The sequence below is a fragment of the Canis aureus genome, chromosome 5 (assembly GCF_053574225.1).
Source record: "Canis aureus isolate CA01 chromosome 5, VMU_Caureus_v.1.0, whole genome shotgun sequence".
Lineage (NCBI taxonomy): Eukaryota > Metazoa > Chordata > Mammalia > Carnivora > Canidae > Canis > Canis aureus.
Window position 1 is genome coordinate 17,492,066 of NC_135615.1, and position 21,035 is coordinate 17,513,100.

At 39.6% G+C, this 21,035-nt stretch overlaps 2 long non-coding RNA genes across 2 annotated transcripts in view; one reads left to right on the forward strand and one right to left on the reverse strand.

The window, feature by feature from the left end:
• The window catches only part of LOC144313748 (uncharacterized), a 102,112-nt gene that overhangs the window by 78,067 nt on the left and 3,010 nt on the right, over window positions 1-21,035 (reverse strand). The window lies entirely within an intron of this gene.
• On the forward strand, window positions 15,494-20,744 carry LOC144313747 (uncharacterized). Its single transcript, XR_013379378.1, has 2 exons — window positions 15,494-15,638; window positions 20,300-20,744. It is a non-coding gene; the product is annotated as an uncharacterized LOC144313747 (long non-coding RNA).

The window sequence follows — 21,035 nt, forward strand, 5'->3', positions numbered from 1 at the left end:
ATTTACACTGGTAAAGCAAACATACAGTAAGGTCACTTTTAAAGCTAGTATGAACGTTAAAAGTAGTACAATCAATTACAAACAAAGAAACTTCAAGGGATACAGAAAATAAAAACATTTAAAATATGACATCATCTACATAAAACATGGAAGATGAAGTAAAATTTGGTGCTTTTAGACTGTATTCAAACTTTATGGGATCCCTGGGTGGCTCAGTGGTTTGGCACCTGCCTTTGGCCTGGGGCGTGGTTCTGGAGTCCTGGGATCAAGTCCCACATCGGGTTCCCTGCATGGAGCCTGCTTCGCCCTCTGCCTGTGTCTCTGCCTTTCTCTCTCTCTCTCTCTCATGAATAAATAAATAAAATCTTAAAAAAAAACTTTAGAGACCTTCAATTTAACACAGACTGCTATAAATATAGGAAGTTACACATGAACTTCACACCAAAAACATGTAATAGATATAAATTAAAGAAAAAGAAATCCACACATAACAATAAAGTCATTAAATCACAACAGAAGAGAAAAAGAGAAGAAAGTAACAAAGGAGAATTACAAAAAAAAAACTAGAAAACAATGAACAAATAATACATAATAAGTGCATACTTATCAGTAATTACTTTAAATATTAATGGACTAAATACTCCAATTAAAAGACACAGCATGACTAAAAAGTTAAAAAAAAACACACCCAAGACTCATCTATATTCTGCCTACAAGAGACTCATTTCAGACCTAAAGACAAATGCAGACTGAACGTTAAGGGATGGAAAAAGATATTTCATACAAATGGCAGTAAAAAAAAAAAAAGAAAAGAAAGCTGGGTTAGCAATACTAATATCAGATAAAATGAACTTTAAAGCAAAAACTGTAACAAAAGACAAAGAAGGGCATTACAGAATGATAGAAGGATCAATCCTACAAGAGGCCATAACAAATGCACTCAAAATAGGATTATCTATATAAATAAAGCAAATATTAATAGACATAACAGGAGAAATTGACACTAATACAATAATAGTAGGGAGTTTTAACACCCACTTACATCAATGGATATATCATACAGAGAGAAAATTCATAAAGAAAAAGGGGCTTTGAATGACACATTAGGCCAGATGAACTTAACAGATATATATATAGAATATTCCACACAAGACCAGTAGAATACAGATTTTTCTCAAGTGCACATGGAACATTCTCCAGAACAGATCAAGTTAGGCTGCAAAACAAGTCTGAAATTTAAGAAGGCTGAAATCATATCAAGCATCTTTTTCAACCCCAATGGCATTAAACTAGAAATTAATTACAAGAAAAAACTAGAAAAAACAAACACATGAAAGCTAAACAACATGTCACTAAACAACCAATAGTCAATGAAAAAAATCAAAGAAAAAAATTTAAAAATACATGGAGAGGAATGAATGTGGAAACACAACAGTGTTTGCTGTATCCCAAAAATATCCCAATATTTTTGGGATACAGCAAAAGCAGTTCTAAGATGAAAGTTTAGAGTAACACAGGCCTAAGTCAGGAAAAATCTCAAATAAACAAACAAACCTTATATCTAAAGGAACTAGAAAAAGGAAAACAAAAAGCCCAAAGTTAGTAGAAGAAAGGAAATAATAAAAATTGGATTAGGAATAAATGAAATAGAGACTTAAACACAAAAGAAAAGATGAAGATAAGAGCTGGTTCTTAGGAAAGATAAACAAAATTGATAAACCCTAAGCTAGATTCAACAAGAAAAAAGAGAACTCAAACAAATAAAATCAGAAATAAAAGGGGAGAAGTTAATGCTGACACCACAGAAATACAAAAGATTACAAGAAACTACCACAAAAAACTACACGCTGAAATACTGGACAATCTAGAATAAAATGATAAATTCCCAGAAGCATGCAACTGTCCAAGCCTGAATTAGGAAAAAGTGGAGAATGTGACAGACTGATTTCTAGTAACAAAAATGAACTGGTAATCAAAAAACTTTTCACAAAAGTCCAGGACTAAATGGCTTCACAGGTGAATTCTACCATACATTTAAACAAGAGTTAATACCTATTTGTCTCAAACTACTGCAAAAAAAATTGGGAGGAAAGAATACTTCCAAATTCATTCTACAAGGCCAGCATTACCAAAACCAGATGAAGACACTATCACACACAAAAAATTACAGACCAATATCCCTGATGAACACAGACAGAAAAATCCTCAACAAAATACTAGTAAACTGTATTTAAAAATACATTAAAAGGATCATTTACCACAATGAAGTGGTATTTATTCCAGAGATGCCAAGATGGTTCAAATTATCCACAGATCAATCATTGTGGCAGACCACATTAACAAAATGAAGATAAAAATCATATGCAGAAATAGCATCTGACAAAATTCAACATCCATTCATCATAAAAACTCTCAACAAAGTAGGTAAAGAAAAATTATACCTCAACATAATAAAAACCACATATGATAAACCTGAGATAACATTATACTCAATGGTGAAAAACTGAGAGCTTTCCACCAAAGATCAGGAACAAGACAAGGATGCCCATTTTCCTCCACTTTTATTCAATATAGTACTGGAAGTCCTAGCCACAGCAATTGGACAAGAAAAAGAAAGAAAAGCCATCTGAACAGGTAAGGAAAGTAAAACTCTCACTATTTGCAGATGACATTATACCATACACAGAAAACCCTAAAGACTAATTGAAAAAAAAAAAAACACTATTAGAATACATGAATTCAGCAAAGTTCAAGATAAAAAATTAATATTCAGAAATCTGTTGTTTTTCTACATACTAATAATAAACTATCAGAAAGAAAAACTATGAAAATAATACCATTTACAATTGCATCCAAAATAAAATAGGAATAAATTTAAACAAGGAGGTAAAAGACATGTACTCTGAAAACTATGAGACACTGATAAAAAAAATTAAAGACGAGGGGGAGGAGCAAGATGGCGGAAGAGCAGGGTCTCCAAATCACCTGTCTCCACCAAACTACCTAGAAAACCTTCAAATTATCCTGAAAATCTATAAATTCGGCCTGAGATTTAAAGAGAGACCAGCTGGAATGCAACAGTGAGAAGAGTTCGCGCATCTATCAAGGTAGGAAGACGCGAGAAAAAGAAATAAAGGAACAAAGGCCTCCAAGGGGGAGGGGCCCCGCGAGGAGCCGGGCTGAGGCCGGGGCGAGTGTCCCCAGGACAGGAGAGCCCCGTCCCGGAGGAGCAGGAGCTGCACCGACCTTCCCGGGCGGAAAGGGGCTCGCGGGGAGTTGGAGCAGGACCCAGGAGGGCGGGGATGCCCTCGGGCTCCCTGGGACAGTAACAGGCACCTGCGCCCCCGGAGAGTGCGCCGAGCTCCCTAAGGGCTGCAGCGCGCACGGCGGGACCCGGAGCAGCTCGGGGGGCTCGGGCGGCGGCTCCGCGGAGGGGGCTGAGCGGCCCGGGAGCGCGAATCCACCAGCGCAGGCTCCGGAGCACAGGGCGCCGGGACACAGCCCAGGATCCCGCCTCCCCCGGGACAGGCAGAGACCGGGAGGGCCCAGGACAGCGAGGACGCTCCTGCCCCAGCTGAGCAGATCAGCGGCCCCGCCCGGAGCCTCCAGGCCCTGCAGACCGAGAGCTCCGGAGCTGAATCCAGGTTTCCAGAGCTGCCCCGCCACTGGGGCTGTTCCTCCTGCGGCCTCACGGGGTAAACACCCCCCACTGAGCCCTGCACCAGGCAGGGGCACAGCAGCTCCCCCAACTGCTAACACCTGAAAATCAGCACAACAGGCCCCTCCCCCAGAAGACCAGCTAGACTGACAACTTCCAGGAGAAGCCAAGGGACTTAAAGAACACAGAATCAGAAGATACTCCCCTGTGGTTCTTTTTTTTGTTTGTTTGTTTTTGTTTTGTTTTGCTTTTTGATTTGTTTCCTTCCGCCACCCCCTTTTTTTCTCCTACTTTCTCTTTCTCTTTTTCTTCTTTTTTTTTTTCTCGTTTTTTTTTCTTTTCTTCCCTTTTTTTTTCTCTTTCTCTTTTCTTTCCTTCTTTCTCTCCTCTCTTTTTCTCTTTTTCCCAATACAATTTGCTTTTGGCCACTCTGCACTGAGCAAAATGACTAGAAGGAAAACCTCACCTCAAAAGAAAGAATCAGAAACAGTCCTCTCTCCCACAGAGTTACAAAATCTGGATTACAATTCAATGTCAGAAAGCCAATTCAGAAGCACTATTATACAGCTACTGGTGGCTCTAGAAAAAAGTATAAAGGACTCAAGAGACTTCATGACTGCAGAATTTAGAGCTAATCAGGCAGAAATTAAAAATCAATTGAATGAGATGCAATCCAAACTAGAAGTCCTAACGACGAGGGTTAACGAGGTGGAAGAACGAGTGAGTGACATAGAAGACAAGTTGATAGCAAAGAGGGAAACTGAGGAAAAAAGAGACAAACAATTAAAAGACCATGAAGATAGATTAAGGGAAATAAACGACAGCCTGAGGAAGAAAAACCTACGTTTAATTGGGGTTCCCGAGGGCGCCGAAAGGGACAGAGGGCCAGAATATGTATTTGAACAAATTCTAGCTGAAAACTTTCCTAATCTGGGAAGGGAAACAGGCATTCAGATCCAGGAAATAGAGAGATCCCCCCCTAAAATCAATAAAAACCGTTCAACACCTCGACATTTAATAGTGAAGCTTGCAAATTCCAAAGATAAGGAGAAGATCCTTAAAGCAGCAAGAGACAAGAAATCCCTGACTTTTATGGGGAGGAGTATTAGGGTAACAGCAGACCTCTCCACAGAGACCTGGCAGGCCAGAAAGGGCTGGCAGGATATATTCAGGGTCCTAAATGAGAAGAACATGCAACCAAGAATACTTTATCCAGCAAGGCTCTCATTCAAAATGGAAGGAGAGATAAAGAGCTTCCAAGACAGGCAGCAACTAAAAGAATATGTGACCTCCAAACCAGCTCTGCAAGAAATTTTAAGGGGGACTCTTAAAATTCCCCTTTAAGAAGAAGTTCAGTGGAACAGTCCACAAAAACAAAGACTGAATAGATATCATGATGACACTAAACTCATATCTCTCAATAGTAACTCTGAATGTGAACGGGCTTAATGACCCCATCAAAAGGCGCAGGGTTTCAGACTGGATAAAAAAGCAGGACCCATCTATTTGCTGTCTACAAGAGACTCATTTTAGACAGAAGGACACCTACAGCCTGAAAATAAAAGGTTGGAGAACCATTTACCATTCGAATGGTCCTCAAAAGAAAGCAGGGGTAGCCATCCTTATATCAGATAAACTAAAATTTACCCCAAAGACTGTAGTGAGAGATGAAGAGGGACACTATATCATACTTAAAGGATCTATTCAACAAGAGGACTTAACAATCCTCAATATATATGCTCCGAATGTGGGAGCTGCCAAATATATAAATCAATTATTAACCAAAGTGAAGAAATACTTAGATAATAATACACTTATACTTGGTGACTTCAATCTAGCTCTTTCTATACTCGATAGGTCTTCTAAGCAAAACATCTCCAAAGAAACGAGAGCTTTAAATGATACACTGGACCAGATGGATTTCACAGATATCTACAGAACTTTACATCCAAACTCAACCGAATACACATTCTTCTCAAGCGCACATGGAACTTTCTCCAGAATAGACCACATATTGGGTCACAAATCGGGTCTGAACCGATACCAAAAGATTGGGATTGTCCCCTGCATATTCTCGGACCATAATGCCTTGAAATTAGAACTAAATCACAACAAGAAGTTTGGAAGGACCTCAAACACATGGAGGTTAAGGACCATCCTGCTAAAAGATAAAAGGGTCAACCAGGAAATTAAGGAAGAATTAAAAAGATTCATGGAAACTAATGAGAATGAAGATACAACCGTTCAAAATCTTTGGGATGCAGCAAAAGCAGTCCTAAGGGGGAAATACATCGCAATACAAGCATCCATTCAAAAACTGGAAAGAACTCAAATACAAAAGCTAACCTTACACATAAAGGAGCTAGAGAAAAAACAGCAAATAGATCCTACACCCAAGAGAAGAAGGGAGTTAATAAAGATTCGAGCAGAACTCAACGAAATCGAGACCAGAAGAACTGTGGAACAGATCAACAGAACCAGGAGTTGGTTCTTTGAAAGAATTAATAAGATAGATAAACCATTAGCCAGCCTTATTAAAAAGAAGAGAGAGAAGACTCAAATTAATAAAATCATGAATGAGAAAGGAGAGATCACTACCAACACCAAGGAAATACAAACGATTTTAAAAACATATTATGAACAGCTATACGCCAATAAATTAAGCAATCTAGAAGAAATGGACGCATTCCTGGAAAGCCACAAACTACCAAAACTGGAACAGGAAGAAATAGAAAACCTGAACAGGCCAATAACCAGGGAGGAAATTGAAGCAGTCATCAAAAACCTCCCAAGACACAAGAGTCCAGGGCCAGATGGCTTCCCAGGAGAATTTTATCAAACGTTTAAAGAAGAAATCATACCTATTCTCCTAAAGCTGTTTGGAAAGATAGAAAGAGATGGAGTACTTCCAAATTCGTTCTATGAAGCCAGCATCACCTTAATTCCAAAGCCAGACAAAGACCCCGCCAAAAAGGAGAATTACAGACCAATATCCCTGATGAACATGGATGCAAAAATTCTCAACAAGATACTGGCCAATAGGATCCAACAATACATTAAGAAAATTATTCACCATGACCAAGTAGGATTTATCCCTGGGACACAAAGCTGGTTCAACACCCGTAAAACAATCAATGTGATTCATCATATCAGCAAGAGAAAAACCAAGAACCATATGATCCTCTCATTGGATGCAGAGAAAGCATTTGACAAAATACAGCATCCATTCCTGATCAAAACTCTTCAGAGTGTAGGGATAGAGGGAACATTCCTCGACATCTTAAAAGCCATCTACGAAAAGCCCACAGCAAATATCATTCTCAATGGGGAAGCACTGGGAGCCTTTCCCCTAAGATCAGGAACAAGACAGGGATGTCCACTCTCACCACTGCTATTCAACATAGTACTGGAAGTCCTAGCCTCAGCAATCAGACAACAAAAAGACATTAAAGGCATTCAAATTGGCAAAGAAGAAGTCAAACTCTCCCTCTTCGCCGATGACATGATACTGTACATAGAAAACCCAAAAGTCTCCACCCCAAGATTGCTAGAACTCATACAGCAATTCGGTAGCGTGGCAGGATACAAAATCAATGCCCAGAAGTCAGTGGCATTTCTATACACTAACAATGAGACTGAAGAAAGAGAAATTAAGGAGTCAATCCCATTTACAATTGCACCCAAAAGCATAAGATACCTAGGAATAAACCTCACCAAAGATGTAAAGGATCTATACCCTCAAAACTATAGAACACTTCTGAAAGAAATTGAGGAAGACACAAAGAGATGGAAAAATCCATCCATGCTCATGGATTGGCAGAATTAATATTGTGAAAATGTCAATGTTACCCAGGGCAATATACACGTTTAATGCAATCCCTATCAAAATACCATGGACTTTCTTCAGAGAGTTAGAACAAATTATTTTAAGATTTGTGTGGAATCAGAAAAGACCCCGAATAGCCAGGGGAATTTTAAAAAAGAAAACCATATCTGGGGGCATCACAATGCCAGATTTCAGGTTGTACTACAAAGCTGTGGTCATCAAGACAGTGTGGTACTGGCACAAAAACAGACACATAGATCAGTGGAACAGAATAGAGAATCCAGAAGTGGACCCTGAACTTTATGGGCAACTAATATTCGATAAAGGAGGAAAGACTATCCATTGGAAGAAAGACAGTCTCTTCAATAAATGGTGCTGGGAAAATTGGACATCCACATGCAGAAGAATGAAACTAGACCACTCTCTTGCACCATACACAAAGATAAACTCAAAATGGATGAAAGATCTAAATGTGAGACAAGATTCCATCAAAATCCTAGAGAAGAACACAGGCAACACCCTTTTTGAACTCGGCCATAGTAACTTCTTGCAAGATACATCCATGAAGGCAAAAGAAACAAAAGCAAAAATGAACTATTGGGACTTCATCAAGATAAGAAGCTTTTGCACAGCAAAGGATACAGTCAACAAAACTCAAAGACAACCTACAGAATGGGAGAAGATATTTGCAAATGACATATCAGATAAAGGGCTAGTTTCCAAGATCTATAAAGAACTTATTAAACTCAACACCAAAGAAACAAACAATCCAATCATGAAATGGGCAAAAGACATGAACAGAAATCTCACAGAGGAAGACATAGACATGGCCAACATGCACATGAGAAAATGCTCTGCATCACTTGCCATCAGGGAAATACAAATCAAAACTACAATGAGATACCACCTCACACCAGTGAGAATGGGGAAAATTAACAAGGCAGGAAACAACAAATGTTGGAGAGGATGCGGAGAAAAGGGAACCCTCTTACACTGTTGGTGGGACTGTGAACTGGTGCAGCCACTCTGGAAAACTGTGTGGAGGTTCCTCAAACAGTTAAAAATATACCTGCCCTACGACCCAGCAATTGCACTGTTGGGGATTTACCCCAAAGATACAAATGCAATGAAACGCCGGGACACCTGCACCCCGATGTTTCTAGCAGCAATGGCCACGATAGCCAAACTGTGGAAGGAGCCTCGGTGTCCAACGAAAGATGAATGGATAAAGAAGATGTGGTTTATGTATACAATGGAATATTACTCAGCTATTAGAAATGACAAATACCCACCATTTGCTTCAACGTGGATGGAACTGGAGGGTATTATGCTGAGTGAAGTAAGTCAGTCAGAGAAGGACAAACATTATATGTTCTCATTCATTTGGGGAATATAAATAATAGTGAAAGGGAAAATAAGGGAAGGGAGAAGAAATGTGTGGGAAATATCAGAAAGGGAGACAGAACATAAAGACTGCTAACTCTGGGAAACGAACTAGGGGTGGTAGAAGGGGAGGAGGGCGGGGGGTGGGAGTGAATGGGTGACGGGCACTGGGTGTTATTCTGTATGTTAGTAAATTGAACACCAATAAAAAAATAAATTAAAAAAAAAATTAAAGACGACAAAAATAAATGAAAGAATACATCACACTCATGGATTAAAAGAATTAACACTGTTAAAATGTCCATACTACTGGGGTGCCTAGGTGGCTTAGTTGGTTAGGAGTCTGACTCTTGATCTCAGCTCGGGTCTTGATCTCAGGATCATGAGTTCAAGTCCTGAATTGGGCTCCACACTGGGCATGGAACCTACTTAATCTACAGACTCAATACAACCCCTATCATACTGACAGTAGCATTTTTCACAGAACTAGAACAAGTAACTCTAAGATTTGTATGCAACCACAAAGACCTCAAATGCCTAAAGCACTCTTAAGAAAGAGGAACAAAGATGGCTGTAGCACAATCCCAGATTTGAAACTATATTGCAAAGCTATAGTATTGAAGACATTATGGTACTGGCACCAAAACAGACACATAGTTCCAAGGAACAAAATAGCCCCAGAATAAATTCACACTTATATGATCAGTTAATTGACAAGGAAGGAGAGAAAAATATACAACAGGGAAAGACGATCTCTTCAATAATTGGCTCTGGGAAAACTGGAGAGTTACATGTAGAAAAATGAAACTAACCTATTTTCTTACATCATTCATAAAAATAAATTTAAAATGGCCTAGAGACCTAAATGAAAGGCCTAAAACCATAAAACTCCTAAAAGAAAACACAAGCAGTAAAAAATGTCCATCTTGGACATTGGCCTTAGCAATATTTTTACTGCTAAGCAAGAGACACAAAAGTAAAAATAAACCTTTGGGACTATGTCAAAATAAAAAGACTGCACAGTGAAGGAAACTATTAACAAAATAAAAAGCAATCTACTGAATGGGAGAAGATATTTGCAAATGACATAGACAATAAGGGCTTGACATCCAAAATATTTAAAGAACTCCTACAACTCAACAGCAAAAAACAAATAATCTGATTAAAAAGTGGGCAAAGGACCAGAAAAGACATTTTAAAAAGATGTACACATAGCTAACAGACACATGAAAAAATGCTCAGCATCACTAATCATCAGGGACATGCAAATCAAAACCAGAATGAGATATCACTTTACACTTGTCAGAATGACTAGAATAAAAAATACAAGAAATAACAAGTTTTGGCAAGGATATAGAGAAAAGCGAACCATTGTGCACTGTTGATAGGAATGTAAATTGGTGCACCCCTATGAAAAACAGTGTCGAGGTTCCTCAAAAAATTAAAAATAGAAATACTATATGATCCAGTAATACCACCTCTGGGTATTTACCAGAAGAAAATGAAAACATCAATTAGAAAAGCTGTAAGCACCCTATGTTCATTGCAACATTATTTACAATAGTCAAAATATGGAAGCAATCTAAATATCTGTTGATAAATGAATGAATAAAGAAGATATATGGTATACACTATGGAATATTACTAAGCCATCAGAAAGAATGAAATCTTGCCATTTATGACAACATGGATGGACCTAGAGGGTATTATGGTAAGTGAAATAAGTCAGAAAGAGAAAGATCCTATATGGTTTCACTTACATGTAAAATCAACAAAACAAATAGGCAAAATCAAAACAAAAGTGGAAACAGACTCAGAAATATAGAAAACTGGTGGTTGCTAGAGGGTAGGGAGGTGGGGTGATATGCAAAATAGGTGGGAGTAAAATGTACAAACCTCTAGTTATAAAAGAAATAAGCCACAGGGATAAACAGTATAGTATAAGGAATATAGTCAATAATATGGCAATAACTTTGTGTGGTGACAAATGGTGAGTATTTTGCAATGTACTTAATTGGTGTGCTATGCATCTAAACTTATATAACATTGTATGTCAACTACAACTAAAACAAAAAATAAGTTACAATGTAACTTTATTATTGAATGTCATGCAGCATCAAAAATAATCAGTATGTGAATTTATGTGAATAACAGACATTTCATGATCTATTTTTAAATGAAAAATTACACACCAAATGTGTAGAATGATACCGGTAGTTTAAAGTCATCCTATTAAATATGTAGCATCAAAGGTAACTGGCAGAAGCAAATTCCAATCCTCTGCACAAACTTTTCTCTCCCAGTTTTCCAAGAATTCCTTGAAAAATAAATTTCCAAGAGAAATAAGCAACTCACAGATGGAAGTCATTCAACACATAGAGAAACAACATACCATGAGTGGGAGCAACAAGAATAGAGATATCAGAAAAAAAAAAGACTTGAAATATTGTTATAATCTGACACTAACCATAAAATTATATTCAGTATGTAAAAATAAAGTTTGAAAATCTGTGTAGCTATACAGGGTAACCAATGAAATCTAAGAACCAAATAGAGCACCTGGAACTGAAAAATATAACTAAAATGAACAAAAAACTTCAATGGCTAGGCTTGGCAGTAAATTAGACACAGCAAAAGAGAGAGAGCAGTGATAAAGAGATTTAGGCATGAAGATACTATCCAGTGTGTCGCACAGATATATGGAAAAAATAGGTTAAGAAAAGATGGTGATGGTGTAGAAATGTGTCTAATTGGGATTTCAAAAGGAAAAAAGAGAGAAAGAGGGCAGATGTAATATGTGAGAAGAACATGGCTGAGAATTTTCTATAACTAAGTGTCTTCTGTCAGATTCAAGAGCACAATCAGGCAGAGATACATACAAAGACAGGCTACAGCGCGACAAATTATAGTGAAACTAGAGCAATGGAGACAGATTTGTTTTTAAAGATTTTATTTATTTATTCATGAGAGACAGAGAGAGAGAGAGGGAGAGAGACAGAGAAAGGCACAGACACAGGCAGAGGGAGAAGCAGGCTCCATGCAGGGAGCCCCATCTGGGATTCTATCCCTGGTCTCCAGGATCACACCCCCGGCCGAAGGCGGCGCTAAACCACTGAGCCACCGAGGCTGCCCAAAGACAGAGATCTTTATTTTTTCAACAAGGAGAGAGGCAGGGAGGGAAGGGGCAGAGGGAGAGGGAAAGATAATCTCAAGCAGGCTCCATGCCCAGCATGGAACCAGAGTCAGGGGGCTGAGATCACAACCCTGAGATTATGACCTGGGCTGAAATCAAGAGTCAGACACTTAACTGATTGAGCCACCTGGGATTAGTGATTTGGATTTGAATTTATGCTCTGGACACACTACAACCACTAATAAAATGAAGTGGCAGGAGTGAAAGATTAAAAGGTGCACAAGAAACCTTTCAGAGATGATGATATGTTCATTCTCTTGACTGTAGTGATCGTTTCCATATGTTGAAACTTATCAAACTATACACTTTTAATATGTGTAGTTTACTGTATGTCAACCATACCTCAATAATTCTATTTTAAAAAGAAATGGAGAATAAAAAATTGATAAGCATATGGATAAATACAAAAAATATAAAATGATGCCTTTATAAAACAGCAATATTAATGTTTTAAGGAGTTAAATATTTTAAACACAGGACCACGATAGCATATTATTCCAGAGGGGAACAAATTCTTCTAGGGATGAAGATAATGCTCAGGAGGTGGGTAAGTGTATTAACTTGAGACTTTGATGATTATGAAGTCTTTAGGGGGGGTTTACTCTATTACAAAAAGAGTAATATCAGAGTATGTGACTTCAAATAGCAGAGGGTAAAATAAAAAAAATAATAATCCAAATAGAAGGCAACAGAGAAAAAAAGAATCATAGAAAAGATGGGACAAATAAATGTACAAAATAAGATGATAATGTAAATAAATGCCTCTGTCAAGCAAAAAATTGCAGACTATTTTTTTAAATCAGCTATATTACGTTACAATGAGCATATCTAAAATACAAGTTTCCAGAAAAGTCAAAAGTAAAAGGCTGGAAAAGATACACCAAAAAAACATCAAATAGAAAGCTGGTATACCTGTTAAAATCAGACAAAATATTACTATGAGACAAAAATCATTGCTAGGGAAAAATATGGTCATTTCCTAATGATAAAACAGTCAAATCCTAAGAAAATGTAACAAATTTAAATTTCTATGTACCTATTAAGAAAGCTTCAAAATGTAAAAGGCAAAAATGCTCCATATGATTAATTTTGGCCACTGAGATATAAGTAGAAATTCCTCCCTCCCTGGCTGGAATGCAGTCATGAAGATGGAATGGATCTTGGAAAGGTGGGCCCTGTATGGTGGAGAAAGGAGCCTTCCCCTCAGGACTCTGCAGAGGAGAGCTACTGCTGAGGCCCTAACCACTCACTCCAGACTTGCTGTAATAAATTTCCCTTCCGTAAGTCAGTGTTTTTTGAGTCTTTTGTTCCTCACACCAGAACCTGATCTTAACTAAGAGTAAGTTTACAGAAGCTAAGGAAGTAGACACTTTTGCAAAGGAGGGGGAAAGTCATCATGGCTTTCCTAATCCCAAAGTGCTCCTGTGATGTTATTATAACACTTAGGTAATCAATACGACAGAAGAAAAACTAGTTCCTTCAAATGACAACTGGCAATATATTGCATATGGTTTATTAATCTCTGCTTCTGCCTCTTACTTTCAACTGATTTGCCAGTTAGGAAGGAAATAGAAGATTAATTTGGTTCATTTAGACTTCCCTTTGTGTGTGTGTGTGTGTGTGTGTTTGTGTGTGTGTACTTCAAGCACTTAATATCCATGGAAATTGTGAAATGGTCCATTTGTGCTTAATATCCTCTCTAGGAAATTTAATTGATTAAGTGCAATATCCCCTCAGAGAGGAGGCACACATCCTAAATTCTGTTTTTATAATATCTGATTACAATCTATTTGTGATCCCTAGACATCACTGGTTTCTTTTTCCTGCTGCTGTTGCTGTTTCTGTTGTTTTCAATTCAGCAACAAGACGCAGAGAAGAATCGCTCAAACACAAAACATTTGCCAGGTAATATTATGTGGATGAGAAAATTAAACACAGAGAAAGTCAAAAGAGGATTTCAATATGAAAAACCAAAGCTTGTGACGTTACTAAATGTTCATGACCCTGACTCTGAAAGCTAATAGGTTCCGGCACATTTTGACTGATGCAAATCCATACTGGAGTGTATCAGAGGAAATGATTTAAGAGCCCAAAGGGCATAGGAATATGGGGAGATCTACGAACTCAGTGGTTTCTGAACTGGGAACACATGAACTCTTTCCAAAGAGTATGTGAGTGTAGATGGTTTGTAAGAAATCAGTTTCCAGACTCCGGAGTCTTTCTAATTTATGTATCTGAAAACGTTCCTATATGCAAAGCATCTTTTTGGTTTTCTAACCCTCTTTCTTTTCAATCATGCTCTCTCATTTCACAAGACTTTGAGATCTATTCCAGTCAGTGAAACAGACAAATCGCTGCACCATAAAACCCTGATTTATTTTTACAAACAAATCACACTGAATGGTAAAATGGATTTTCAGTGTAAATAATTTATCCATCATTTCACTATTTGAAAAGGATAATGCTCTTGGCTTTTATCTCTTCAATAATATTATGAAGTTGAAGTGCAAAATACTACTGGTTACCCAAAGAATGCATATCTTCTCAAAATAAGTAATATCCTCCCTTAGCCATGTTCTCATTTGTTAGGGACACATGATTTACTAGGCATCTGGAAGCCATTCTTTTAAGACGTCTTCACTGTTTCCTTTGGTGTTTTTGGGAGACATCACCCGGATATTATTAATCCTCAGTTTGTTTTTCCAAAATATCAAGTCGCACATTAAATCCTTTACTCTCCATGAGGATTTCTGGAGTAATCACTTCTTGGCTAGACTACACGTTTTCTATATCAAATAACCTTCCCTACATTCCAGTGTACTTTGCTCTGAGTTTCTGCTTTTTAAAAATCCAGAAAAGGGACCAAGGGCTACATGACATAAAATGGAATTAAACATCTTTTACAGTATTCTGCATTCTCACTTAAAGAGAGAGCTTAGATTAAAATGGAAAGATTGGGAATAAAATAATTAATAAAGACACTGGAAAGGTTTAGAATAACTGCACAAAAATAAAGTGGCAAATCAGAACAGTTAACCGTTAATTCTGGCTATGCATCCTAGATATTCTTGCTAGAGGAATGAGAACAGGATATGGTGACTGAACCACCATGATAATGTAATGAGAATGAAGACCAAAATTAGAACACATTTAGTAAATGATGACTGATAAGTGAAGAATGGTGTTTTGACAGATTGGATTATTAGTTCCAATGATGTCTTTGCTCTGTTGTCATGGTATCATATATCCATCCCTTGCTATGGTTTCATATTGGGCAAATAACAGCTCCTGGCCCCTTGACTTTGTGTTTGGCCATATGACTCGTTTTGGTCAATAGGCTATCAGTTTGATATGACGCAATCAGAGACTTGGAATGTCCATGGAAGTGATTCACTGTGACAAGAATGTGTAATAGGCAGCTGATGTTCTCAAGCCTGGGTTCCAGAACTAGACATATGGGGCAGATTCACAGCCTGACATCGAGCCCAGAAACACACAGCTTGAGGCAGAGCCACTCAGGCTAAGCCTAGACCAGCCAAACTGTATTGAAACTGCAATTGGCCTACAGACTCATGAGTGTGAGCAAAAATATGTGTATACCACTGAGTTTTGGGGTGATCTGTTATGCAGCATTATTGTGGCAACAGTTAGCTGTCACAGAAGCCTTACCTCCTCTGATAGTATGCCCGTCAGCACTGGATCTCTTTAAGCTGTGTGATCATCAGCCAGGCCTGGGATGATGGAGAATAAGCTTCCTACAAAGTTGTTGGCCCTGGTTCTTCTTGGAGAAGCTGATTAGCTCCTGGTTGTGTTTTGCTTAAAATTCACTCTTATTCATCTTTGGTATTTGCTCAACACTTTTGCCAGATTTCTAAATAACATGCTTAAACTGCTATCTCTTGATATTTCTTTTTTGTACATTATTAGTGACTCTTGACTCTGAAACAGGGTATAATTCTGTTCCCATCACTCCTGCCCCCCCCCCGCCACCTTCAAGACGTCTTCACTTTCCCTACAACAATACCTGGGATTTGCTCGAAAGGACACCTAAATGTCAGCACCTATAGATCTTTGTTTTGGGGCTGGCCGGTCTCAAGTCCTTTGCCTGACTGGGCTGCCATTGTGAGGAGGGTGACCAGAAAGGGCTCAGGACAGTCTTGGCATTCAGCATACCCATAGGCTCTTAGTGTTCAATTGTCCCTGGTGCCCTGACTTATGGATCTTCCAGTTGGGGAAAAGGATACTGGGGTCCAGCTACCCCCAACAAGGCTCTCAAGCTGCCTTCCTGTTTTCAGTCCGCTCTGCAACTTGAGAGATGCCACCTAGCCCTGAGTCTTTCCAGGGCTACTGGCAAATGTTTTATTTTTCTTGGCTTTGACCCCTTTAAACTACTGGGTTTCACTTTCTCCTCTTTCCTGAGCCATTCCAACTCTTCTGCTTTCCATTATCCACATTTTGTTGCCATGTTTAACCTGTTTCATCTTCCCTCCCTTCCTCTGTCCCCATTGGATCTCAGCACACTTTGGAAATTTGCATAATGCACAGGTTTGACTGGCAGGCCAGTGATGTGGCATGTAGGCTTGACTAACTCCATAGGCTACTTTTATCATTTCTAGAGGTGTTGATCCAACTTGAGAAGAGACTATGCCTCTCTAGGTTTACTCTTTTTCTTTTTGATAGTACTGAAAAGCTTCATGCTTTGTCTTTATTCCCCCAATTTCAATTTGAGATTCCAGTCATTTAATTATTTTTGCACTCAAACTTTCTAGTCAAAAGGTCAGCTGACTGCAGCCACATGTAGTAAATACAAGATAAAGATCAATGAAAATGTCTTTTCTTCATGAAGTTGCCTCAAAATGTTTAAGGCAAGCCTATAATTTTACTTTGGAATTAAAGTCATTTTGTTTGATACACATGAAATCATTTACTATAATTTGTTGACAAATGGCAAACAATGGCTAACATTAGTTCATATGTATATATAATTTAAATTTACTTATGTAGCCTATGTTTGTTTCTTATACTATTTTTTTCTTACTACGGGAACACAGGGTCATTACAATACATCAAAAGATAAAGAGGTATGTAAATAAAAATTGAATAATTCTTCCCCACTTTTTAAGGTGATGTATATTATTGATTTGCTGTGTAACCATCCACAATTTGTACATATACCTAAGAAATAATATGGTAAAACTTTTTTACTAATCCAAGACATTGGGCTTCAAGATACAATAGACAATTTATTCCAGAGTGCGGAACTAGGACAAGATGTACAATGGGAAAGAGTATAACTGGAAAATCAATTACCTGACTCACTCACACTGAAGTTAGAAAAGGGAAATGAGTGGGAATTCCAGGAAGAAGCTTTTTGGAGAGAACCACACTAGCCATCTCTTTTCTACTCACCTGCCCCCAACGTCAAGTCAGAGAGGAAGAAAAGGACTCTACGAAGACCACTTAGAGTCCTAACTACGTGTCCTTTGCCTTGTGCAGTTGGGAGTGGAGAGGGTGCAGTGGACAAGCCTGGGGATGAGAGACAGGATGGGTATAGTGGCATTGGTGGCAGAGTGAAGGAAAGCTTCTATTGTGATGGAACTGACCTGCAAATCCAGAGTTTATTGGGCAAATAATATGAAAACTGTGGAGGAAGTACTCTGTTAGAGGTGGAACAGCAGCTAGGAGACCTCAGCAGACAGATGTGTGAGATGCTAGGTTCCTGCTGCTATAGCCAGAATGAAAACTCTTGTTCTGGATGGAGCAAAACCCCAGGGGAAGAATATCAACAATGTAAGGTTTTTGAAGGGCCGAGAAAAACTCTCACTAGAGAAAGAGCCAGTTTAGACTTCATGCAAAGGATGCAAAGCTAGCTTGTGAGAGGAAGATGACTTTGAAGGTTTCATGGCCTTTTTCTCTCTTCTCTCTCCCCTGTTATTTCTCACCTAAAGGGCTAGAGTGAGACTATAGATAGGAATTAGTAAAGACAAGGTATAAACAAGAGGCTGACCATGCATTTCAAATGCCCATGGCTGTGTGGCTGGTCTGAGATGCTTGCCTGGTGAGATGACCCAGGCGTCTATTTCTTTTTTTTTTTTTTAAGTTTTTTTATTTATTTATGATAATCACAGAGAGAGACAGAGAGAGAGAGAGGCAGAGACACAGGCAGAGGGAGAAGCAGGCTCCATGCACCGGGAGCCCGACGTGGGACTCAATCCCGGATCTCCAGGATCGCGCCCTGGGCCAAAGGCAGGCGCTAAACCACTGCGCCACCCAGGGATCCCCCAGGCGTCTATTTCTGAGCTCTTAGTTGTCTTATCTGACCATGGTTGCTGTGATTTCCAATTCATAATTACTGCAAGGCATGGAAGTACTAAGAGCTGCCCAAGTACTAAGAGCTGAGTCCTTTGGCCTCTGGTTTATGAACATCCCCCTGTCTGGTGGTAGCATCCTAGCCCCCATAGTAATCATGGTCAATCAACAACCCAACTAGTATCATAAGTCCTTGCTTTTTGTTTTTGTTCTGTTGGGTCACTGGCATGAGGACCCCAGAGCAGCCAGTTGGTAGTCACAGCCTCAAGTCCATTGGAATCCTTACTGTATTCTCTGATGGAAGCAATTCCTTCCATGAAAAGTAGGGCTTCTACACGCCAAATTCCGTAGGTCACTGATCGTTATGGAGAGAAAGTTCACTCCTTGGTTTGCACAGCCACGAATTCCAGCTACTAGAGAAAATAGTACTACATGTCAACTGTTAACTCGGTGCATAAACCATGTCTTGGAGAATGGAGACCCAACCCTACGAGGTGCTGTGCCATACTGGCTCCTTAGCTGGGATGTCAACAGATCACTCTGCTATCTTAACAGGATGGCTGCCTCTGGGTCATGCAGGTCATGAGATCAATGGCTCTCATAGTGGTAAGCCTACTGTTGCATCTCTGTTGCTCTAAAATGAGTCTCCTGTTCTGAGGCAATGTTGTATGGAATACCATGTTGATGACTGAGACATTCTGATGGTGGTTCTGGCAGAGGCAGAGTGGACAGGGAAGGCAAATCCCTATTCGGAATATGTATCAGTCCTAGTAAGGAGGAATCTTTTCCCAAAATGAAAGGAATCCAATGTGACTGACTTGCCACCAGGGCCTGGTTAGTCTCCCCAGGAATGTGCCATATTAAAGTTTAGTGTCAAAAAAAAAATAAAAGTTTAGTGTCAGTCCCTGCTGTTAGCAGACTGGAGACATGGCATTAGTAAAATCTCCAAAGTGGCTTTGGACTACTATCCTAACAGAGCAATTAGGTGGCCTTTTGGAGGCATAGCTGTAGTGTCAGCTTGGAGACAATGGTCTATAAAGATGGGGTGCTATCCTCCACACTCCAGTGTATACACTAAATCAACAGCCCTTATATGGGGCTGTGACCCATAAAGGTCAAATACATAGATTCTAGAACTAAGAGGTAGAAGTAGAAGTAGCCATGCTTATCCATCACATGGGGGAATGTGTGCTTCCTGTCACTGCAAGTCTGGGCTCTGTACATTCAGAAGTCCTTGTTCCTAGGGTGGAAGTGTTCCAACAAGGGACCTTAAACTTTAACTTTTGGGGGCACCTGGGTGGCTCCGTCAGTTAAGGTCCTAACTCTTGACTTCGGCTCAGCTCATGATCTTAGGGGTCATGGGATCGAGCCCCATGTCGGGCTCCATGCTCACTGGGGAGTCTGCTTGAGATTCTCTCTTTCTACTCACCTCCCCCCCCCCCCCAGCTCATGCTCTCTCTCTCTCTCTAAAATAAATAAATACATTTTAAATTTTAACTTTTGGTAACTTTGTGACTTTGGGCTCTCCTGCTCTCTCTTTGTGCAAGTAAGCCCAAAGTCACATATTTCTCTGTGCAAAAGAGAAATTGATTGTGATCATGAGGAAGGGGTAGAGTTGTGGGGCAAGGGAAGAATGTGTCTGGAACTTGAGTGGTCCACCTGTGGACTGCTTGGTACTTCCTTGCCTAGTTTTGATGATAAAGGCACAAATAAAATAGCTATCACATGACAAGGACTGATGCCAATGGTTCAGATCCCTCAGCAAAGAGGGCCAGGGATCACCCCACCAGCCATCTAGACCAGCCACTGAAGGATGAGGGGAGTTTGGAATAGGCAGAGGGGAAGGGAGATGATGAGTATCAGTTGTGACCATAAGACCACCTGCACAGCCAGGGGCTGTGGTTTTATCTCTTATCTTTCTCTTGTTTAGTTTCCCTAGGAAAAGAAGCCCACCAGAATCCTGGAGAAGCTGCTCCCAGATGTACTGCATGATGCTAGTGAAATCTCAGCCATGCAAGGGGTGGACTGTAGTGGCTGCTGTGGACTGTCCAGACCACCATCCCCATCCCACTCCTCCAAGACTGAAGAATGCTTGTCCTCACCCGCTGGGGAGTGTTTGTAGCAGATAGCTCTCAACTTAAGGGCTGAAAGCCATGCCCTCCTCCTGGGGACAGCCTGTATCCAGTGACTGGCCAGTAATGATGAGCTGATGTAGGAATACAGAGGTCCAGCCCCCTAGTCTCACTATGTAAGAACTCTGCAGGGCCACCCCAGCTCCAGAGCTGTCCACTGCAATTCTGCAATTCAGCTGGCCTTGTCCAATCCCATTGCCTTCAATTCCCTGTGGATATTCCTCAATGAATTGCTCACATGTGCTTCTCCATCTTGGAGTTTGTTTCCTGGGGAACTTGACCCAACGTGGCTTATTAATAGTCTCCTAGCTTCAACTCTTGTACTTCAATAGCCTACTTCCACAACATACCCAGAATGGCTAACAACACAAATCTGGCCATATCACACCTTGCTTAAAATCCTTCAATAACTTTCATTTACTCCTGGAATAGAATCTGATTCTTGATCATGGCTTAAATTCCTACTTTATGTAACCCTGCCCCCCTATTCATCCTATTCTCCCTCCAACTCTACTTCTTTGCTTACTGTGCTCT